General features: G+C 41.9%; 1 long non-coding RNA gene across 1 annotated transcript; it reads right to left on the bottom strand.

Moving 5' to 3' along the window:
• Positions 1–4077: 4077 nt before the first annotated feature.
• On the bottom strand, positions 4078–8343 carry LOC148002470 (uncharacterized). Its single transcript, XR_015632895.1, has 3 exons — positions 8269–8343; positions 5618–5903; positions 4078–4706 (listed from the first exon to the last, which is right to left on the bottom strand). It is a non-coding gene; the product is annotated as an uncharacterized LOC148002470 (long non-coding RNA).
• Positions 8344–8608: the final 265 nt, after the last annotated feature.

Below are 8608 nucleotides of genomic sequence, written 5' to 3'. Positions count from 1 at the left end.
AGTATTGAACCTGACATATGCCCCAGAGCAGAGTGTGTATGCTACCCTAACGATCTCTCCCACTGTTTCATAATCAGAGACATAGATGGGGGATGCTGCTGCTCCTGCATTTGGCACTGGCCAAACTCATGGACTCTCTTTTAGCCAAAACCATGTATTCTCATTTAGGAGAATTAATGCACAGGTTAATAAGCCTGATTTTCACTATCTCCATCATAATTTCCTAAGTATAACATGGTCTCTATTACTGTGGTCCTAGCTTCTGTGTTGCTCAGTATTTGGGAATTCATATTCCATATCATTAGAAAGATGAGTGGCCAACTGCCAATCATTCATCCTGACAGCTGACAGTCTCTTCAGAATGCAGAGGACCTTGGGTGGCAGTTGCCTTGTCAACTTCTCTTTTCATCGAGTGAAAGGAGCACGAGTTGGAGGGCATGTCCTGGCTTCATTCTCAAGACGTCTGGTAGTGACAGAAGCGAAGACTCGGGCTCAGCATGCACCATGGGGAAGTTCTGGAAAAGCTTCCTTTCCCATTTCTCTTTCTTGTTGTTTCCTTCCATGAGACCCACAACGAGCCATACCCATATGGTGCGAGGACTGGATTCAGGAGTTACGGGATTTTGCCCAATCTCCTCTCCATTGAGACGTTCATACTGCTCTTTAATACCAATGACAGCTAAAAGGTTAATATGTCTCGATTTATGGGGACAATGCCACACAGAATTGAATTTAACACAGGGAAAAAAAAAACAGCAATATTGACCATGACTTCTTCAACAACCCAAAGTTAGTAAAATCTAAACCATTACTTCCGGAAGCAAGCACGGCTGCTAAATATGATGACGCAGAAGCAAAAATATTGACAAGAGGCCTACATGTGGGAGTAAGTCTGATGGAAAACAGGTATGCCTGGGTCAGTGGTGCAGCTATGTTAGTAGATTAGAAATGTCGTGACTAATATATATATATATATATATATATATATATATATATATATATATACATATATATATGTATATATATATATATATATCCTCAAATGCTACGTATATGACAAGTATAGTTGTCTCTAAATAGCTTGGTAAGAAGACACTGCACATCATTTTAGCTCTCTTTTACTTCATTCTGATTCGCACCATGACTGCATTAGGTTCAGATCCAGTCAGCTCCTGTTGGTCATAGAGGATTGCTTCCAAAATCAGTGCTCAAAGCCATTGTAAAGAAAGTCAAAGTATTTGCACATATATGTATGCACACTTTCTGAACTCTATCTCTAGATTTCTGACAATACCTAATACCATATAAATGCAACAAAGATAGCTGTATTGTTCAATAATAACAAGATAAACAATTTTCTGATTTGTTCAAAGCCATGCAATCCTTTTTTCCAGATACTTTTCTCTTCAGGGTGGTTATACCCATAGATCTAGAAACTGGGTGGAGGGGTCAAACATGAAGGAACATGGGACAGTCTTTGGAAAGAGCGCCCTCAAAAGACAAATCATTAGCCTCATTCTGAGTCTTATCAGACTGAAGCTATATCTTTGAAAATATCATTTATGAATATAGTCTATCATGTGTATGTAAAATTTATACCCCAAAGGAGATGATACATTTCAGTTTAAAATTCCCCAACAAAAAAAAAAAATGATTGTATCTTACGTAAGAAGAAAGGCATTTTCTGGTTATTATTCCCTAAACAATATTACCACTATTTGCACAGATTGTTATATTTTATTTGATATTATATGTCATCTAGAGATGATTTGAAGTATATTAGTGGATATACATGCAAATTCCTGGTCTTTGGAACCACTCCTCCCAGTATCTGAGGAATATTTCAGTCCATCATTGAACTGCTGAAATTTTGTCTGGCATTTTATTTTTTTAAATGTGTTTGTAAGGTACCTCTTGCCAGTACCCTTTTTTGGATTTTTTTAAATTTATATTTCAAATGTTATCCCCTTTCCAGGTTTCCTGTCCATAAACTCCCTATCCCATCTTCATCTCCCCATTCCTCTATGGGGTTGTTCCCCCATCCAACCACGCACCCCTTCCCCAGCACCTTTTATTTAATGATTGTGCAATTCAGGCATGAAGCTGATCCTGGTTCTCAGATGAACACTATCTAGAATTTACTACAGTTGCCCTGCCACCAGCTCCCAATCCCCTGCTATCCTCCAGACAAGTCTGAAGGCTGGTGAGGGCTGTATACAGTGGGCATAACATACATTAGGAATAACATATACACTGGGAATAACATATACAGTAGGAATGACATATACAGTGGGAATAACATATACAGTGGGAATAACATATACAGTGGGAATAACATATACAGTGGGAATAACATATACAGTGGGAATGACATGCCTTGAATGCTTCAGTGCAGGTTAGAGAGAGCTTTTCCAGGTTACAGGCCTGTGACTGAAAAGATCTCAGAGAAGGCTATGACTTAGGGGCTGCATCTAAACCCTGTGTGATAGGGCTAAGCAAGAAAGAGGCCATGAGAAAGGATGTGGTGCCTCAGATTTCTTGTAATAGCAGGTAAGGTTGTTAGGCCCCACGGTACTTGCTTGAAACCTAAACAGGTACAGCCACTCACCCTCAGGATCAATCCATTACTGAATTAGAAATAGGACTGAATTTAGCAACAAATTTGTGCCAACATTACTTCTAGCAGCGGTAGGTTTCAGCAGCAGATTGGCACCGTGACAGAGTCCATAATTTTCACAGTATGTGTTTCATAATTTGTCATGCACACTCTGATTGCTTGGCATATTGGCAGAGTCCACAGTGCTCTCTAAATGTCACCAGGCGCGTTTGAGGATTTGTCATGCACGATCTGAGCAAGTGACACAACACAGCAGAGTGGCCAGGTTCAGAGCTGATTTTTCTGCTCTCTCTTGTAAGCGGATGCTCTCGAGCTCAGCCACCAGTGACGAGGGCCCGGTGGGGGCTGCACAGCCCTCCTCTCAGAGCTGCTGATTTTTAATTCTATGTCAAGTGATCGTATGGATGCTGCCAGGGGAAATACTACTACGCTGCAGGTGTGACACACTGTACATTGCATTTCTTGCCTGGTAATATTCTTTTCGAATCATCCCTTGTCGTACACTTAACTGTTTTCATGCAAGCACAAGAAGCATCCAAGAAATTAGGAAGAAGAAATAGGGGAGGAGTGCGTACGAAGAGAGGGGAAGGCAAGATACGCTACAGGAAATTGCTCAGTAAAGAGATCAAAAGACGAGATGCCAGTGCTGAACAGAAATGGAGAACGGTGTTGGCATCAGAGAATTCTGACTTAATCATTCTAATTCCTGATTCCTAGAGGAACAGCTCCTGAGTTTAGGCGAATGAACCGTTCTTTCTTGGCCTCAATTAATGAGGTGGTTGGATGGGAACACCTCTAAGGGAGCTTTCACAGGCATACATCCCATTGTTCTAAGACAGACGCCTGAGTTTATTAATATCTTCCCGTCGCCTGACTCGTTTGCCTACAGTGATTGCATAAGACTTTACGGTGTTTAGAAAAAGCTTTAAGAGCTACCTCTGCCGGAAGCTTTCCGTTGTCAAGAACCCGGCCACTATCTTAGCACTTTTAGTCACTGTCTTTCAGGAGAAGAAAGGAAATTAGTCTTTTTTATACACATGGGTTCCTTGGACGCACCTGTTACCATGAAATCTGTTTGATGATAAATAACCCACATATGCTCAAGAGTGTTGTCTTGACCTGTGCAGGAGAGACTGTCACAGACATATGTTACAAAAAAAAAAAAAAAAACCAAAAAACAACTGGAGGATTTGTGATTTCACTTCTGCTGGTGAATCAGTGAAGCTAGAGGAGTGCTCAGAGGCAACCAAGTAGTGGGGGAAACTAAGGTTGGAAACTTTCGAATTTTGAAAGATCTACCATCAAACTCACACCTGCCCTATTTCCAAATACACAGATGTAAAATCACACACACACACACACACACACACACAGAGAGAGAGAGAGAGAGAGAGAGAGAGAGAGAGAGAGAGAGGCACATGTCCAATTACTTGGTCACTTTATGAAATTGAAGTGTTTGCTTGACTCAAAGTGTTCAGTTTTATTTTTCTATCATCGTCTCAATTCAAATTGCCTAGACATCTGAGCAGGTAAAGAGAAAATCAAAAGATTAAAAAGAACCCAAATAAATAAATAAAGACATGCTGGATGAAAATGAAGCGAGGTATTCATTATTAAGTTGTCAGCCTAATTAATTCTAAAGAGGATATGAGTGCATAGCCCTGGCTAACAAATTAAACACCGTTGGAGGCTTGGGTTTGTTGTTTTGTTTTTGGAAAATCCTTGCAAAAATCTCTGTATTGGTCTGCATTTACCTTGGTTCTTCCAATCCTACTGTCCTCTGCGGTTGGTTTGTGTGTTTGTATTTGCCGTGCTGGGCGCCTAACTCAAGGTCTTTCGTATGCACAAGGCCAGCCCTCTGCCATAGCCCAGCCCCCACAACTGTCTATTTATCTTCCTATAAACACCAATTCTGTCAGATTTCACCTAGTCTCTTTTCCTGTAAGTCCTCACTTAGAGTGAAGCTGTTTGGTGAGCAGGGCTTGTTTGTCTGGAGCTGGTTTCTTAAGCAGGAACATACCAGATCACCTCTCTCACACTGGCTTTAACAATATGAAGTTCCGATTTTCTTTTCCTTATTCACTCATCTCTAAAACAAAAGACACAATAAAAAATTTGTCAGAGGCATACTTCCCAATATTAGTAAAGGAGTAAAAATAAAATAAAGTATGCTCTGCAAACAATTAAATACTCCCTGGGTGTTAGGAAGCAGGAGGGCTCCATTATTTTCCCAAACCCCCCAGCACCAATCAGGAAACCCCTTTTCCTCTGCCTCAGACGACTCTCTAGTAAGACAGTCTGAATTCTGAAACTTAGCCCAGCAAGAGAGAGAGTCTCCCTGCTATCATTCGTACCCAAAGATCACATGATGCATTTGTTGCCGTGATCAGGAAATGGAAATAACCATTCTTTTCTCAATCAAATTACTTGAGATGCCAAGAAAAACAGGAAAGAGAATGAACTGGGCCCTGGTCAGTGGTGGCACATGCCGTTAACCACGGCACTCGGGAGATGATGCAGGCAGGTCTCTGAGTTTGAGGCCAGCCTAGTCTACAGAATGAATTTCAGGACAGCTAGGGCTACACAGAGAAACCCTGCCTCTACAAAACAAAACAAAAACCAGAGAGAGACAGAGAGACAGAGAGACAGAGACAGAGAGACAGAGAGACAAAGGAGACAAAGACAGAGAGACAGTGAGAGAACAAGCTGGAAATAAATTTGAAAAATTTATTTCCTTTGTCTTCCTTTACTTTGATTGTAAACATGAACAAGGTTCATGCTTATAGCCTTAAGAAGGAGACAAGAAATACACAATCAATGCACCTCTCTATGAATATGAATATTCAAGTGCACAAATACATATAATATATGCATATATATACAGATACAGACATTGCTATAAATTGCCGTCATGCACATACCTATTTTGTGTATGTGTCTGTTTGTGTTCCCCAGATAACAAGAAGCAATTAACAATTTTAAACAGGAAGTGAAGCATACCCATGCCTTCTCCTCCCAAAAAGCACATCTCCTGTAATACACTAAGGGGAGAGGCGAATAAAAGGTCGCAGGAAGGGAAGGAGCGATCGTTCGTGCCTGGGTGGTCTCCTCACTTCCTTCTTAAGCCAGGGTGCATATTGGTGATCTGTAGAAAGCTCCTGCTCCCTTAGATTTCACCTTCACAGAGTAGAATTCACTGTTCTTCCTCACCGGTAAAGAGGCAGTGCTCCTAAGGTCACATGTGCTAGCCTCTTGTTTTACTTTGTAGAACAATTTCCATGGCAAACTAGGGAAGAAGAGTGAGACCATTAGCCAGCGCCCCTTTAATAAACATGCAGTGTTTCTTTTGATATCCTCATCATAGCTGTCCCATCAAGTGGGAAAGTGTGACAATGACACGCTCATTCAGTATACAAGTGAATACTCTAATATGTTCACAACACCATCATTGCAGTCAACCATTTACTGGGACGATCAATCACAATCACAGCACACATGATACTGCTATCTCCCGGTGTCAAAGAGCAAAGGTTGGACAGGGATGGCTCCTGTCAAAGAAGAACCCTTTACTGGCTGACCTTCGCTGCCTCACATTTAACATTGGGAAGATAATCCAGTCTCAATCCAAATTTCACCATCCACAAGTCCAGGAGAGATGGTGGAGGAGACTCCCACAGTCACTACTACACAGACTTTAATGGAGTCAGTGGTCCAAACAGCCGCTTTCAGAGACTGCCAAGGGCATAACTGCCAATCTTCCCCTTTGCCCACAGATATCTTGAACTGAATCCACAATCATCTCCCTCTTCCCAAACTCCTGGTGCTATATAGTCCCTTCCTAGGGACTAAGACCAGCATCTACTGAGGCTCCTACAAAAGTTAGTTCAGTGACCGACCTGGCTCTTTTGGGTGCTAGGCTGTATTTCTTCTGCCTCCCACAGTCAACTTAAAAGTCCTATCTCACCATGCCGCAGTCACTTCAGCAACACAATTTGATCCTGATATTTACTCCCATTATCCTCCCAACGGAACCAGGATTACTTTCTTCCTTCCTTTCTTTCTTTCTCCCTTTTTCTTTCCTTCTTTCTTTCTTTCTTTCTTTCTTTCTTTTTTTTTTTTCAGAGCTGGGGACCGAACCCAGGGCCTTGCGCTTGTTAGGCAAGCGCTCTACCACTGAGCCAAATCCCCAAACCCCAGGATTACTTTCAATTAGAAAGCCACATGCTTTCAGGAAATTCAAGCCCTTCCTAGGCACAAGAGGTTGGATCGTTATTTATCCAAGCCAGCACGGTACACAGGAACTTCCCAAGCTGAGGGAATCCAGTTATGCAGCCACTGACTGTGTGTGACTGCTGAACCTTGGACGCATGGAATTTTTAATTGTATGTAATTTTATTTAAATTTCAAGTTACACAGGACTAATGACAACATTATTAGATAGCATAGGTTCCAATCAGGGTGTTTCCTGATCACTCTCCAATAATTCGTGCAGGGATGGACTTTTGACAGATACTTGGCTAGTTAGATACAAGACTGCCAGACTTCTACCAGGAGGGATCAAGAGTGAGCTCCTTGGATGGTATGTGATACCTAGAGACCTTGCAGCCATGATGGGCAAGCCTCAGGGCAAGCACCTACGTACTGAAGCAGTGGGGGGTGGGGGCAGGAGGAAGTCATGTTTGTAGTTCAAATAGTAATATCTTCTAAAATCATCTCAAAGAAGCCCTTGTGGGGAGAAGCATTAGACTCTCCTCACAAATGCATTTGCATGTGAACCTCTTTGTTTTAGAATATCTCACCCTGGTATTTCTTCTATATCTCTGGGTGAAAATTATTCTGAGTAATGACATCTGGGTTTTGCACCACCTCATCATTCGTGTGCACACAGTCACCTGTTTTCTGATCTCAATTCCTTCTCATACCTCAGAACATGCTTCCTTCACAAACGTTCCAGAACCACGGTAGATCTCCAGTGGCTTTTGGTAATATATCCCAAGCCAGTGATTAGCCTCTAGACAGCAGACAAGTTTGACTTACCTTTGCTTCTTCACAGCTTAGCATTTAGGATTCTCTTCTTCCTTGACTATGACTACTAATAGAGTCCCTTACATGGGGATGGAGAGATGGCTCAGTGAACAAATGCTTTCAGCGATTTACAGAACTCCATTTACTTACTGGTTTCTCTTTGGTTTTGGTATTGGGGTTTTTATGAGGGGGGGTGTTTTGTTTTGCTTTTTAATATGGAGTCAAGGAAAAAGGGATGAAAACAGAAACAGAGCAGGGAGATGTGTTACAGTCTGGGAATAGTTTTCATCCTGCAGACCAGGCCCATGGTAGAACCGTGCTGACCCTAGACAGCAGTGTCATAGATGACCAACTGCCGGCATGAAACTTGAGGAGAGATAAATATATTTTATTTGCCACTGCTGAATCAAAATTCTTCAGACAAGAGACCTCTGGAATAAAGTTTATGATAGCTCTCAGCCAGAAAGAAAGGAGACAATTATGTTCATGGGAAAAGCACCCTTTCCCTCCAGCAGCATCCTTTCAGAAAATACCCTCCCTCCCTCCCTCCCTCCCTCCCTCCCTCCCTCCCTCCCTCCCTCCCTCTAAAATCCAAGCTCTGAGGGGAAAAGGCACAGTTTACTTACATCGCATGCATATTGGCTCCGGACACTCGGGATGAAGTTACTTCAGCTGAGCACAGTCTTGGTTCCACTGTGTAGGCCACAAGGAGAAACGACAGCTCTCATTAGAGTTTACAAGCAGAGGTGGCGCCACCTAGAGGATTGATACAGAATTTCAGTTACAGAATACATAAAGAATGTCCTTTCCAAATTTTAATTTCTTTTCTTATAGTTTGGTACTAATTCGGTATCTTTACCTCCATGTTTGGATACTCTTGTGGATAAATTTGGGGCATCTCAGAAATTTTCTTTTACCACTGTTGAGATCTCGGAGGCGTTTGTTGATACAACAAAATCGGAGCGT

The sequence above is a fragment of the Rattus norvegicus genome, chromosome 11, assembly GCF_021556685.1.
Source record: "Rattus norvegicus strain SHRSP/BbbUtx chromosome 11, alternate assembly SHRSP_T2T, whole genome shotgun sequence".
NCBI classification, from domain to species: domain Eukaryota; kingdom Metazoa; phylum Chordata; class Mammalia; order Rodentia; family Muridae; genus Rattus; species Rattus norvegicus.
This window is presented reverse-complemented; position numbering and strand designations above follow the sequence as displayed.